At 42.5% G+C, this 16161-nt stretch overlaps 1 pseudogene; it reads left to right on the top strand.

The window, feature by feature from the left end:
- Nucleotides 1-1169: 1169 nt before the first annotated feature.
- Nucleotides 1170-15997, top strand: LOC109898869 (formin-2-like; annotated as a pseudogene).
- Nucleotides 15998-16161: the final 164 nt, after the last annotated feature.

Genomic DNA, 16161 nt, shown 5'->3' with positions numbered 1-16161 from the left:
CAGAATTGATGACAGTGACATACAGCACCAGTCAAAAGATGGGACACAGCTACTCATTCAAGGGTTTTTCTTTATTTTACTATTTTCTACATTGTAGTATAATAGTGAATACATCATAACTTTGAAATAACACATATGGAATCATGTAGTAACCAAAAAAAGTGTTAAACAAATCAAAATATATTTTATATCTGAGATTCTTCAAAGTAGCCACCCCTTAGTCTTCACTATTATTCTACAATGTAGAAAATAGTTTTTTTTTTTAATAATAAAAACTATGGAATGAGTAGGTGTGTCCAAATTTTGACTGGTACTGTATTTCAGTGGTACAATAATAGCACCTCAGGCTACGTTCTCATGAAAGTCATTCATCAGAAAACAACATTGACTTGAAGTTTAGTGCCATACATGGGAAGTTAAGAAAAAAACTGTTGACCAGAAATGTGGGGACTGCGGTGACATGTGTCTTTCATGTTGTCATAGCCAAAGACAAATGCACCAATTTACAGATCTCACCATCATATCTTCTTGTCCCCAAATTACTGCTCACATTGGTACACCCACACGTTGAAAAAGGATATGTTTTGTGTTAGATGTATTTAAACATGTCGTAAACCAGAACCAGAGCTTGCCCTCGCGGACCCAAGGCTGAGTGTGTTGAATACTAATTTGCTCAGTGTTTGATGCCCATATTTGATGTGCTGCTGCTGAGTTATGCCTGGGCCAGACCCTGGAGTCAACGTCGGCTCCCCTAACCTGCTTCTCAGACGAACCGGAACTCATGAGAGACCTACAGAGTTTACATTTCTCTTTGTCGGACGTTTTGTGGTTTTGCCAGCCTGCGCCAGGTCTGTCAACCTCTATTGTCTTTTTCTTTGTGAAATGAGAGGGCATCTCTGGCCTGGTTAATTTTGTATAAAACGGTGGTTTTGTGTCTGGGAAGTGGAAAACATGTTGGAAATCGAAACAATACTGTAGGTTTCACCCTATAGTGTTTATAAAGTATCTACAAATGCTGTATTTGCCTACATTCAGTTCCCCTGAAAGTGAAGGAACAGAGTTTGTGTGCATGTATGGTATATCTCAAGTACAGGGTATATTTTGAGTGCCACTTACTGTTTACTCAATATCACACTCCTTACTTATTTAAGAGAGTCCAGCAAGATGAGATGGATATTGAGCAGCACATCAAATCATCCAAAGGCAAGAACGACGCAATGCTATTGGACAAGCCTGAACAGTAAGAGCACATCTTTCCTCTGTGCCAAGTCTGTCCTGTTTCTGTTTCTCGCTCATTTGCTGGTGATAGGAAAGGTCAGGAAAATGTCCCTCATTTCTATACATCTTTCTCCTTTCCTTTCTCCTTCTCTTCTCTTCCTTCTCTCCCTCCCCTTCCTCTACCTCCATGTCTTTCCCCAAGCTGTCTATCAGACTCTGCAGAGTGATCAGTGTGTGTTGCAGGTGCTAGGCCTCATCTTAGCTTTTGGGAACTTCATGAATGGAGGGAACCGATCGCGTGGGCAGGCTGAAGGCTTCACTCTGGACATCCTGCCAAAACTCAAGGACATCAAGAACAGTGTGAGTGTGTGTTGAGCTCTGACCGTAACTGCCCTATTATGGTGCTTAGGCAATTATTTGCCCCCAAATGAGTGAGTGACTGACTGTTTATTAGATTTTAATGTATGACCAGTGCTGTCATGTAAGAACATAGTGCTCAGTTTTTACGGTATTGGAATCCTAGAGAGATGCCCATAAAGAACATAAGACACGTTACCAGCTCTAAGTTATGACATTCTCCCCAGCAGAGATTTCACTCGTGTTTGATCCATTGCTTTGAGGTGATGAACTTTTAAGTCCTCTTTAGATATGTTCTACATACCAATCGAAACATTCTGCTCTAAAATGATTAGATTAATGACAAAAAGTAAATTATGGTTTATTTATTTGGATCCTTTTTCCCCCTCTCTCTTTCAGGATAACTGTCAGAGTCTTTTGTCATACATCGTTGCTTACTATCTAAGGAACTTTGATGAGGTATGTTTTGGTTCCTGTTTATTTGAATCCCTTTCTGATTTACTTAGATATCTATCCAACCACCTTTTCATGTTCTCTCTCGCCCGAGGATAGCGTGGCTTTTCTTATCAAATTATTTATTTTCCTTTTCCTCATTTGCAAAAGAAATGAATGTCTCCTTCCCAGTTCGCCTGGACCTGTAGTACGTTAGCTTCCACAGGATCCAAAGGAGGCCTATTGTAAATAATTAGGTTAGCCGGATGAGATGAACTCAGCCAAAAGTATATTGCCAAAATCAACATACACAACGTGGTTCTGGGCTCCTAATGGCTCCCTAGTAATACTGATGGACATGACGAACGTATGCTTTGATTACAATGGCTCCACTCTAGCTGATGGCCATTATCACCATGCAACATTATCTTACTGGAAATGTTTGGACTACTGATAAGAATGGCAGCGACATCCATCCCAATCTTACCTGAGATGTATGCTGGAGAGGGCTGCTCTGGTCTTTGATGATGATGATTGCCTTTGACTGTGTGTGTGTGTGTGTGTGTGTGTGTGTGTGTGTGTGTGTGTGTGTGTGTGTGTGTGTGTGTGTGTGTGTGTGTGTGTGTGTGTGTGTGTGTGTGTGTGTGTGTGTGTGTGTGTGTGTGTGCGTGTGCGTGTGCGTGCGTGCGTGCGTGCGTGCGTGCGTGCGTGCGTGCGTGCGTGCGTGCGTGCTCAGGATGCCGGTAGAGAGACCTGTGTCTACCCTCTCCCTGAACCCCAGGACCTCTTCCAGGCCTCTCAAATGAAGTTTGACGACTTTCAGAGAGACCTACGCAAAAGCTAAGGAAAGATCTTAATGGTGAGACTGACTCCCACAAATATATTCTGGTCCATTTGTAGCTCTATTTATAATCCTTGAGCTATATATGTTGAACGGTAGGTAGTAAACCTGAATCAACGTTGATTGTGACAGGTGTCACATCATGTTTATGATACCGATTTATGAAAGTATTACTTATTTTAAATGCATTCCTGTATCTCTATAACGGAAAATTCTTCAAAGTTTGCCGAGACATAGTGATGTTTTGATCACAAAACAGGGTCAACAGATAGCATCTGTTTGTCATACAAACCCCCAAACTAGAACCAGATGGAGAGTCCGGAGCAGGCTCCTCCAGAATCTGCTAGGCGCCCTTTTACTGTCCTCACAACACAGAGCTCCAAAAAAAATGAAGGTTCAGGGTGCTTCTTCTACCTGTGCTCCAGCTCATGTCCCTCAGAGTGAGTCAAGGGCCTGGAGAGGCTGCCTTATTTATGCAGCACCCGCATACGCACATTACAAACCATAAGATCTGAAGGTCCCATAATAAAAGCCATCAGTGTACTGTATGGGTAGCAATAATGTTTGACTGCCATCTAGTTGAACAAGAACAAAATATTTTTTGTAAGTCTGTGTATCCTTTTCAGAATACTTCAAACCAAATACTAGGTCACTTCGCATATAATATGAGTCCAGGTAGCACTTCTAAACATGTTAGAGGTTTACAGGGAATTACCTCGATCAGACTGGGGTTAGGCTGAAAGTCTTTCAAGTTTTTTCCCAGGGTAACATGAGTCAAATAGTAGGAATTAGGGAACAACAAAAATCCATGATGAAGTGTGGAAATCAGATTAAACATTTAAAGCCAAGTTCATGGTTAAACAAATTCCCTATGAGACCGATTGAATGACTGAATGGGGAAACACGTACATTCATTACTCAGTTCTAACTCATTAACACATTATAGGGGTCAGGTGGGGAAACATTCATGCTAACGGAGTACAACTTTTTGTATGTGTCAATCAAGAATAGTCACCCAAATCTCCTCTGTTTTCTATCACGTATCTTACCGTTAAACCAATCAAGGCTTGTATTTTGCCAACTATGTTTTTTACTGCACTGCAATCAATCTTGTGAAGCATCTCATTATTTGTAGTGCGTGAAGAGTGAAGAGTGAAGAGTTATTTGTAGTGCGTGAAGAGTTGACCAGGTCCATTGGGATACTGACTTGCTTGCTCATTCCCAATAGCAGAGGCAGGTTGACATTTATTGTCATGAATCTTGTCCTGGAGGCAAAAATGAGTGATTTCTCCTTAGATAGCAAGCTGCAAAAAATAGCTTCATTTAAGGTTAATCATTAGGGTTAGCAGTGTGGTTAGGGTTAAATTGTATGACTTTACGCCTGTACCAGCCAGTGACCACTCTGCAGAGCTGCCTCCAGAACAAGATTCATGACAAAATACACTAACCTACATGGCAGAGTACCATGATGGCGCACATAAATGCTTCATCACAAACTGTATAGGGTTCACTTTACAGGGACCAGCTGAGTGCTGTAACAGATGTGGGCTTCAATGACAGTTGCCTGGGGGTTAGGTTGAGTAGGCGTCCCATAGCAGTGGGCTGGGATGGCCCTCAGGACAACAGCTAGCTAACTACCTCCACAGAGGGGGCCATGTGGTCGAACAATTAGCTTCGGGAACTCTAACATGCACTTTTTTGGATTCATCATGGGTGCTGATGGACCATGACTCTGGAGTGCTCCAAGGGATGCTTAAGGGGTCTGCAGGTTCCAGGGGCATCACTCATTGTTTGGAGAAAAGTAGTAGGGGGAATGGGAATGCATCATGACTGGTTAGCTTAGCCCGTTCCATTATGTTTGGTAGTTAGCTCTAATTACATAAACAGGTAGAATGTAATACTGCAATGTCAAAAATGGTCTTATGATTTACAAGCTCATTCTTTTTTGGACAGAAAAACTCATCAAAACATGTTTTTCTTTCTTCCTCCTCCACTCCAGTATGCTCGGCCGAGACAGAGATGGTCAACCAGGTCTCTTCTGGAGAGCACTTGCAACCCTTTAAGGAGAAGATAGAGGAATTTCTGAGGGAAGGTGTCCCAGTTGTGGTTACTTTACAAATGACTCAATCACTCAGGCCATTTGGGGTTGTGGGTGAGGAAAATGGACCATTGATCAATGACAACGAAAGCCATTTTGGTTTTTCAACTGAGAGTCAAGCATCAAGATGGGTCATTGATCCCCCTTATCCTTGGTTAGCTAAACTATAGCTGCCCCAAAGACGAAGGCCAATGACTAATGGCTCAGATATCTCCCTGGATTATGTTCAGTGTCAGAATAACTGAAATGAGGAAGCCATCTTGGCACTGTATATAGAATAGAACGTAGAGATGGGCCATTGATCATCATGCTAACCCTTGGTTAGACTGCACTGCATCTGTCCAGCCAAGACTGATGTCTCAGTTGCTCTCCTGGTTAATGTACAGTGTTTGGAAGGAAGATGTGTGCAGACCATCATTCAACGCAGTTTCCATGGGGACCTCTGCTTATCCCAGACTGTATTGAATAACTCAAGGCTATTGTTTCAACTTTTTCCATCTGTTATGATAGGTTGCAGCAGCACTTGGTAGTTGAGCCTTTGACCTTTGTCTGAAAGATATTTCAAGAGCAGATCTACATTTTAGTCATTTAGCAGACGCTCTTATCGAGAGTGACTTACATTAGTGAATTCATCATTAGACAACAATGTATCACAATCCTAGAAAGTACATTTTCCCTCAACAAAGTAGTTATCTGCAAAGTCAGTGCTAGTAGGAAAAGACAAGTGAATGTTAGCATTTTTTGTGTGTGGGGTATTTAAGAAACTCTTTAAAGAGCTATGGATTCAAATATTTTTAGAAGATGGGCAGGGACTTTGCTGTTCGGACATTAGGGGGAAGCTTGTTCCACCATTGGGGGCCAGGAAAGAAAAGAGCTTTGACTGGGCTGAGCGGGAGCTGCCATCCCAAAAGACCAGAGGTGGCAGAACGGAGTGCTCGGATTGGGGTGTAGGGTTTGAACATAGCCTAAAGGTAGGGAAGGGCAGTTCCCCTTGTTGCTCCGTAGGCAAGCACCAAGGTATTGAGATTATGTGAGCTTCGACTGGAAGCCAGTGTAGTGTGCGGAGGAGCAAGGTAGCATAGGAGAACTTGGGAAGGTTGAACACCAGGCGTGCTGTGGCGTACTGGATAAGTTGCAGGGGTTTGATGGCACAAGCGGGGAGCCCAGCCAACAGAGTTGCAGTAGTCTAGACGGGAGATGACAAGTGCATGGATTAGTACCTGTGGCACTTCTTGTGTGAGGAAAGGTCATACTCTACGGATGTCAATGCTTTGATGTTTGCAGAGAATGAAGTGTTATCAAATCAAATTTATTTATATAGCCCTTCGTACATCAGCTGATATCACAAAGTGCTGTACAGAAACCCAGCCTAAAACCCCAAACAGCAAGCAATGCAGGTGTAGAAGCACGGTGGCTAGGAAAAACTCCCTAGAAAGGCCAATACCTAGGAAGAAACCTAGAGAGGAACCAGGCTATGTGGGGTGGCCAGTCCTCTTCTGGCTGTGCCGGGTGGAGATTATAACAGAACATGGCCAAGATGTTCAAATGTTCATAAATGACCAGCATGGTCGAATAATAATAAGGCAGAACAGTTGAAACTGGAGCAGCAGCACAGTCAGGTGGAAGTTGAAACTGGAGCAGCAGCATGGCCAGGTGGACTGGGGACAGCAAGGAGTCATCATGTCAGGTAGTCCTGGGCCATGGTCCTAGGGCTCAGGTCAGTTGAAACTGGAACAGCAGCATGGCCAGGTGGACAGGGGACAGCAAGGAGTCATCATGTCAGGTAGTCCTGGGGCATGGTCCTAGGGCTCAGGTCCTCCGAGAGAGAGAAAGAAAGAGAGAAGGAGAGAATTAGAGAACGCACACTTAGATTCACACAGGACACCGAATAGGACAGGAGAAGTACTCCAGATATAACAAACTGACCCCAGCCCCCCGACACATAAACTACTGCAGCATAAATATCAGGGTCACGCCAAGGTTCTTTGCTCTCTGGGAAGGGGACAGCCATGATTGAGAGGTCTTGGAGCTGGCAGGCCTTCCCCGGGAAAAAGAGAAGCTACATCTTGTCGAGGTTAAGCATGGGGTGGTGGGCCGACATCCAAGCTGAGACGTCTGCCAGGCAATCAGAGATGTGCGTCGCCAGCTGGGTGTCAGAAGGGGGGGGGGGGGGGTTCAGTGTCATCCACATAGCAATGATAGGGGAGACCATGTGAGGATATGACGGAGCCGAGTGACTTGGTGTAAATAATCGAGGACTGAAGGACACCAGTAGTGAGAAGCAGTTGGAGCAGACACAGACCCTCTCCATGCCTGCTGGTAGGAATGTGCCGAGCCTAAGCTGCCCAGCCCTGAGAGGGTGGAGAGGAGGATCTAATGATTCACAGTGTTGAAGTCAGCAGATAGTTCTCGGAAAATGAAAACAGAGGAGAGAAAGTCAGATTTGGCAGTGTGGAGAGCCTCCTGGATAAGAGGATAGCGGTCTCATTTGAGTGAGCCACCTTGAAGCCTGACTGGTTAGGGTTAAGAAGATCGTTCTGAGAGTGATAACGAGAGAGTAGGTCATAGACAGCATGCTCAAGTGTTTTGGAACTAAAACATAGAAGGGATACCGTTTTGTAGTTTTTTACTTTGGAGGGGTCAAGTGTTGGTTTCTTGAGGATGGGAGCGACTCTGGCCATCTTGAAGTCAGAGGATGCAGCAAGTGATGAGTTGATGAGGGAAGTAAGGAATGGTAGGTCTTTAGAGAAGGGAAGAGGGGATGTGGATAAGTCGGTAGGTGGTCGGGCTGCCAGACATCACTAGTCGCAGGATTTTATCTGGAGAGAGAGGGGAGAAAGAGGTCAAAGTGTAGGGTAGTTCTGTTAGAGTGGGACCAGTGGAGTCAGTAGGCTAAGTGACCGAGGAACAGATGTCGTCAACCTTTTTTTCAAAATGGTCGACAAAGTCATCTGCAGAGGGATGAGCAAGGGGCAGGAGGTGGTAGGCGAACAGCTTCTAGTAAAGGTTAGGTCAAGCATGTTGCCTGCCTTGTGAGTGGGCAGGGTATACTAAATTAGAAGGGGATGTAGCCAAAGGGTGGGGAGCTTCTGTAAAACCTACAGGGAGAGAAGAGAACAGGGATAGGAAACACACACATACTTGACAAACCTGCAAAAGAGGCAAATTGGATCATCAGAAGATAACTAGGTGAGATACTCAAGTAAGAGAGCGATGTGGAGCCTTCCTCCTCTTTCCTTCCTCAAACCGCTTGGCAGAAAGTCTTTGTTTCAGCGACAACACCACAGCTTGACAAGACCGCCAGCTGCCACTGAATAAACACTCGAGACTGAAGCACTAACACTAATCGCGTATTGCCCAGCAGAGGTGAAAGATGCAGCTCCCATCACTAATTGCTGATTGCCTGGTAGAGTTGAAGAAAACACAGAAAACACTCCCTACAACACAAGACGATTACTCAAATAGGCATGAAACTAAGTCCACAGAAACTGACACAAATAATGAGCGATCAGACAGTTCAAACAGCAATGATTAAGTAGGCTACTAGGTAGGACAGCACTTCAATTCAATTGCCCTAGCAACACAATACCAACAGATACTTCTTGAATAAAAAACAGATTCTTTCTTCTCTTGTAGGAGCTGATATCCTTCCAAACTATAGATGATGTACATCCAGGCCAAATATGAACACATAATGAGGGCTGTTGGCAGAATTGGACCCTGACAAGGTAGATAGTGTTATCTGGAGGCGAAAGATACAAACACCTATTTAGGCGAGGTGCCAGCTAGCGGAGTAGAACACTTGAAAAATGAGAGCCACACACTCTAGGAGCTCAGATACAATCATTTAATAACCTAATATCCAACGTTTCAACAGACAAGCTGTCTTCATCAGGGTATAATGACAAACACCACAGGGTGACTAGTTTACAGTATATAGTGTCAAAGGACACACACAGGTGTTTGTAATCATGGCCTGAGGTGGCCTGATATCATTGGTTAATTCTCCGATAGATAAAAAAAAAATAACATACCATGAATGGATAGCATACAATAAATTGTCGAGGTCACCCCCTCTCCTAGGGAGGGTGACATGTTCGATGCTGATATAACTTAGGTACAAAATCGAGTAGGCCGCAACTGGATAAGTTGATTTTTTTGCACCTAATGATGCTACGATGCTTCGAGATTAATACTTTTAATTTATGCTTTGTTTTACCCACATCATTTTTATCACAAGGACAAATTATTAGATAAATAACTACTGTAGTGGAGCACGTGATAACACCTTTGATTGGGATCTGTTTCCCTGTTTGTGGGTGTTTGAAGGATCTACATTTATAAGTGCCATTGCATTGAGCACATCCATTACACTCGTAGTTTCCATCCAGTAGGAGTGTAAATAGATGTTCGGCAGGGATCAGAGTTTATAAATTGATCTCTGAGATTTCTGTCCCGTGAGAATATGACCAAGGAAGGGTCCCGATTAGAATGTGCCAATGTTTGTGAACGATTCCCTTAATTTGTTCAGAGCACTTTGAATAGCGAGTAGTTAGAACACAAGAATGCTTCTTTTTGCGAGACTGTCCTTGAAAAAGATAATGTCTCGGTTTGCTTTGAATTTTCACAATGGCAGTATTAATCTGACAATTGTTGTACCCCTCTCTTATACCCCGATGAAGACAGCTTGTCTGTCGAAACGTTGGATATTAGGTTATTAAATTATTGCATCTGAGCTCCTAGAGTGTGCGGCTCTCCTTTAACTTTTCAAGGTTGATAGTGTAACCATAATGGCAACCTGGTTTATCTTTGTTTTCCTCCTCCTGTTCATTCTTCACCTCTTTCACTCCCTCTGCTCTTACTATTCCCTATCCGGTCCTTGACCTCTACCCCGGTTTCACCTCTTTTTTTTATCCTCCTTCCTCAGCACTATCTGTCTCTCTCTATCTACCTTCTGAAGAAGCCCCTCTCTCGCCGTCACTTGTTTACTCTCTGTTCATCTCCATTCCTCCCTCTATCATATCAGGACATCAAATAAACACTTGGAGTGAGCTGTTTACCCTGAGAGCAGTTAAAACAGAGATGATGAATTAGGAGTGGAACGAGGGTTGATGATGAATCCACCTTCCCTCTGCGATCGGCCATGTTTGTTTTCATATGACCACAGTGTGTTTGTTATCACCTTCCCACAAAGACCCATTCAAAAGCCTCCCGTGAAAGAGTGCCTTTCGCCCCTGCACACCAGACCCTTTAACTAACTTAACTCTGAAGTAAAAGCCTCCAAAACTCTAAAATAATGGAACTATTCTCATCATAACAGACAAAGTATTGTGTAAAGCCAAGATTAAAATGTTTATTGATGAATGTTTTACAACTCTTAAGTGTAAGGTTTGGTTGTCATGTCTATTAAAACATGTGGGATGTCTTTCTAGGCAGTTTTACATAGGCTTTGCGGCAGGCTATTTCTAGCTAACTGTTTCCATTCTTGTTGTAAGACTGAGCTCACTGACCCTTTCTCAAGTGCTTTTGTATTCAAATGAGAGTTGGTAATTTGTAACACATGTTCGTTCTTCCACTATGTCGCTCTCTGTCCTTGAGTCCAAGTTTAAAGGAAGCCTGGATGAAAGTGTCCCTCTGAAAGAAATATTGGGTTCTCCCTTGAGGCAAATGACGAGGTTGTCCACAGAGAGAGGAATGTTCGATATAACACTGACATGTGACTTGGAAGGCTCCAGACGAAATTCACTGGGTGCCTCCACTGCAGAAAAAAAAGCAACAACAGCAATGTCTTATTTGTGTTATTTCTATAATTTCAGACCCCGGGGTTAAACAGTTTCTGGCTCCACAGTTTCGACCACTCTTGTTTATTTTCTGACCATGAAACTAACCACAGAATAACAGTGGAAGCGGACTCGTAGGAACGGCACTGTTTGGTCTAGCTCGATTTTCCCCACTCGTTTCACAGATTCTCATGCGTGCGATGCCTTTGATGGAGCCTCTATTCCTCTGAACAGAACATTGGCCATGTGATAATCTGTTTCTGATGTAAATAACGATTAGTTATACTGGCTGCATGCTCTCTTCAGGGGACTGACTACTGCCTTGGCTAGTAGAGTTGTCTCCAGGAGTAGGCCTAATCTACACGTAACATCATGTCAGATAAGATCTATTCATTGTTGTCCTAAATGTATTTTGAAACCTCTAGACTAGCACTGTAAAACTCAAGTGGGTCACTATATTGATTCACTGCATCATGGATTCCATACTCCTTTGGTGACTGTTGTTGCATTGATCTGATGACATCCATCCTGTTCTGATTTCTGATTGGTTATTGATGAGCAACAGAAAGCAGATGTAAAAATGGGGATCAGTTATAGGATGATTTAGTATGGGGAGCCGTGGACAAAAGTGATCGTCCCATTGGACATGTCAGGGTTCCTTAGATGTGGCTCTGGCTTCAATTACACACAGCGATTTGATATTCCCTGAATAAAGGCAGGCCAGAGATCCATGCCAGGAGAGATTCCTGATCGTCTGCTTTAGTGGATGTCTTGGAAAGCTATGAAGAGGTTATGGGTAATTTCAGACCAATAAACGCTTTTAGGCTGCTATGGATTTGGAATATGCTCTTGAAAGCTACTAAGACATTTCTTAGAATTGTGTGTGAAAGCAAAACCAATATAACTGGAGAGACACGCACATGCGATAGGCTGGGTTTGAACCCGGGTCGACTGCACACCAAAATAGTTGGTTGTTAGCCCAAGCGCCATTGTGGTTCACTGAACCAACTCTCTTACACTTCACCTGAGCTTTAAAATGTTCCTCTGCTCATTGCACACTACAAGACTGTGTTAGCCTGCTAACCTAAAACCTTGGTCTATAGGCATTATCTCTGGGAGCTAATGCAAGTCAGGTCTCAAACAAAATTGGTTCACCGGACCACCTTGGCTACAGTAGCACAGACTTCCTCGATATCTCTATGAAGTTAGCTGGAAGGAGAGAGAATTATGAAAAAATCCCTCCTAAGGCTGAGGATATCCTTTGGAATTCCTCTGCCTGTTTGAGGCTTTGCACAACGTGATGCTGCTCTCTCATATCAAGTTATTCTGTGGACGAGTTTGAGGACATTTCATAATAATTTACTGAACTCAATAATACTAAATGTACACAAAGAATACTTGCCCAGAAAACCATGGTGTTCATCTATCAGTGGTACGACCACAATCATTTCAACACTCAATTACATGAACTAACCCTGAAAATGACAGCAAGTGTTATTAATGTTGATGTGTGAAATCCTGTGTAAACCGTCTGTATATGCAAAACCAATAATTCTGCCTTTATTAAAAATGGTTTAATCTATTCAGTACTGATAATAAAACCTTGTTCTATGCCTTACGTGTAATCACATTGTTATCATCACCACAATGTAGCTTTATGTTGTCCATAATGACTTAACGAGTAACTAGCTCATGGGTTGGAGTGCTACATGTTTCTATAATGATCCATTACTGCTCTCCTTGCCTTTACATAGCCTACTACTTCACTTCCTGACGTTGTCCTGTTGAGTGGCTTGTTATCTACAGTATGCCTATATTCTGACTATGTTTTCTTTTTATAGCAAAAACTGATCTGGAGGCACAAGAAACACAACTAGAGAACACTCATGAGATGTAAGAATAAACCTGATATGATTTTCTTTTTAAAGATGTTCGAGCTGCAGTATGATAACATTGGCTCAAAGGATAATGTTGTGTCAGAACAATTTTCAATACAGCGAGCTGAGTTCACTCACTTCTATTCTCTACTACTGCATGCCAGTACGTACAGGTCCTGTGTCGATGTTTAGATCCCGAGGCTACATGGAACCTCTACCTCTAGATGGCCTTGACTGCGGGTCCTATGATAGACTGAAGGCCTCCAGTGTCTTTGTTTACCTAAGCAAAGCCAGAGTAGACAGTGTTGGCTCTGGGCTTCTGTTAACACTAGGCAGGAAAGTGTTCCCTCCAAACTCCAAACAAAGGGTCCCCAACCCGTCCAGAGCATTGATCAAGCGCAACGCCAGGGCATTTGTCACTTTCACGTGTGCTCTCTCTTCCTTTATTTATCTTTCTCTCCTTTCTGTCTCTCTCTCTCTCTCTCTCCCTTTCTTTATGTGTTTGTCCCTCTTGAGACTTGAGCACATCAAGATTCATTTCCTTTTAAGGGTTTATAACCTGTACGCCTAGAATTGTATCTGTGGAGGGAAAATATTTATGTTATCGACTTAGGAAAGAATGCCATTGTGGCAGCTAATACATTCTAATATTTGCTGTGTTTTATTACGAAACGGCCAGTCGCCTCTATTTAGTATACTTCCATATCAAGTTTAATGCAAGAAATGGTCTTAAGATTAACTTCCACATTTCGCATAATTATTATAAGCATACAGGTTTCACAATGACTTAGTCTTTCTGTAATCTATTGTTGTAATTTTGGTATTTTAGGTTTGATTTCATGTTTTTGTCCTATCTATCCTCAGTTTCTTGTAGTTTAGCTCGTTCTTTTCAGTCAAGGCTAAGGCAGGTGAGAAGGAAGTGTCTCCCAACACGCTGTTCTCGGTGTGGCATGAGTTCTCCACTGATTTCAAAGACCTTTGGAAGAAGGAAAACAAACAGATATTACAGGAACCGTAAGGATTGGTGTAAAATACGCTTTGCAGTCCTTTCATGTGTGTTGAGTCTATCCTATTCAATGAAAGCCACTCTTTCTTTGGGGATTGTTGTACAATGTATGTTCTGACCTTCTACAGACCTACCACAGAATGACTGTACATGTCAAAATGACATGTCTACTGCACTACTAGATCCCTCTGCGCATGAACACAATGAACATACTGTTTCACATTCACCTTCAAGCACATTACCTTGACAAGCCAATTGAAGTCATCTGTCAGCTTAATGTGTAGAATAAAGCACCTTGACTGAGGTCAAATGTAGTGCACATTGAGCTCTTCAACTCCCTTTGAAACAATAGAGAAGGGTGTGTGTTGTAACAACCACGGATGCTGTAGCAACCGAACACCATTAATCCCAGTATGCAGTATATGTTTTATGTAATCATTTCGTAGCAGGGAGAAGCATAAGACAAACTAACATTTTGCTCCCTATAGGAGTTAAAGATGGAATCTGCAGTAGGGGAAACAGCGCCACTGCCCGCCCCACCGCCATTGTTATGGTTTTATTTTGTTGACGAAGTGGAGGTGTACTGCAACAACAACAGATTGCAGTGCATATTCTGCTGTTCTGTCGCATGTGCAATGATGTCAGAGGGAAGAAAACAGTGTTTGTTGTTTGCAGTAACGTATTTGTTGTAATATCTTCAACGGATAGGTCAGGTTCACAATTAAGGATTCCAGCTTCATATCGCTGAAAATTTAAACCAACCCTGTTAAGTCAATATCAAGCAGAAAGTCAGGAGTTCTCATAGATGAGTGTTGAATCTTCAGTGTTGGAATGATCCCCAAACATGAGTTTCCAATAGCATGCATCACATGTTCACTATTAGATCCTATCAGAGTCATTCAAATTCATAGATAAGATGAGAGAGACGAGGGTTGAAATGACCCAGATCGGTTTCTTAACCCCACCAATAAAAAGAACACATGAGGGATTCTGTTAGCTTCCAGTGGTTTGATGGGTTTAGAGATAGCATTTGAAATGCAAATTGTTTTGTTCTGCTGGATGTAGATTAGATTGTGATATGTATTTGCTCATTTGCTGGATAAGTAATAAAAACAAATTTGTAACCATTAACTATTTGGCCTACAGTGTACCACCATCTATAAAATTGAGAGCCCCCCCCCCCAACTTACTACAAAGGCATACCAAATTTGGACAAACACGCACACACATTTGAGTTTACTGGTCTAGAATTGGGATGGGAAACTGGCCCCCTTTTTACAGGCTCGTGGATACATTTCCGAAGACAAAAAAAAGTATATTGAGAGTGTAATTTCAAAATTTGGTTGTGCATCAGAAGTTTTTCTCTTGTTGCCAGTCACTAACAGTCACTTAATTGGCACGTCAGCAAACATTGTTTAGATTGGTATGTTAGTCTAGCAGCCACCTATCTAAACTTGTAGAAATCATGGTTGATTTACCGACTGGGGGGCCCCCTTTGATTTTATTAGTCACTCTCAGTCAGATATCATATTAAAAACAGTTATCTCTGCCCCATGGCAAAATGGGTAGAATTGCAGGAAATTTTTTATAAAATTGCAAAATCTTCTCTCCGCCCCACGGCAAAATGTGTAGAATGGATGGGGGCAGACAAACTAAATTTCGCTTAGGCCCCCGAAAAGGCTAGGGCCGGCTGTATGTCTGGGTAAGGATGTGGGTAAGGATGTGGGTACGCAGAACTGCGTACCCATGATTATTTTTTTTATAGCCCCCACCCCCATCAAAGTTGCCCGTCACTGGTCTAGAATGTATATTTTACCTCGTGCAGTGTGGAAAGTTGTGCCACTGAATGTTTTAGAGTGGTTTCTTAAAACAGTGAAACTGGTCACCCAAATCTTTCTTGTGTGTCAACAGCACAGACCCAAATCTTGCCTGGAGAACCTCATTGCTGAACTGCCTGACCTTTTACTACTGCAAACATACCCTATCTCCATTTCTAGGAGAAGATACATTTTAAATGGCTGAAACTATTGGTGTCTTTTCAGACTGAAAATGGAAGAGGTCTTCAATCAAGCCAGAGAGAAGGCCTCGTACAGCATCAAACCCAAACAGTCTTCTGGAATAGTGAGTTCTCTTTTTTGTCTCTTTTGTCTTTGTCTTAACCCCTTTCTGTCTTTCTTTTGGCTTCTTATTCCTCGTATATTTCACTCGTTTCGAAAATCTCTGTATAAATTTCCCCCCACCCGTCACCACTTTGAGTGCATAGGATTCTCGCATACCTTATTTTTGTTCAAAATTCACAGATTAATTCATTTACGTGCACCATTGTAATGTCTGTAACTCACTTTCATCTGTTTTGTGTTCCACAGAAAAGCCAAACTGGGTCAGTAGATCTGAGCCAATGGACTGGTCTTATCCAGTATAAGTTTGCACAAGTGAGATCAACACAAGCTTTTTAGCTATTGTATTGTGTTTAAAAATATATTTACTGTGTTATTTTCTTTTTTAATTGTTTCTTTCGGTCACCTAACTGGGTATATGTATACCTGACAGGT

The sequence above is a fragment of the Oncorhynchus kisutch genome, linkage group LG11 (genome assembly GCF_002021735.2).
Source record: "Oncorhynchus kisutch isolate 150728-3 linkage group LG11, Okis_V2, whole genome shotgun sequence".
Classification (NCBI taxonomy): domain Eukaryota; kingdom Metazoa; phylum Chordata; class Actinopteri; order Salmoniformes; family Salmonidae; genus Oncorhynchus; species Oncorhynchus kisutch.
This window is presented reverse-complemented; position numbering and strand designations above follow the sequence as displayed.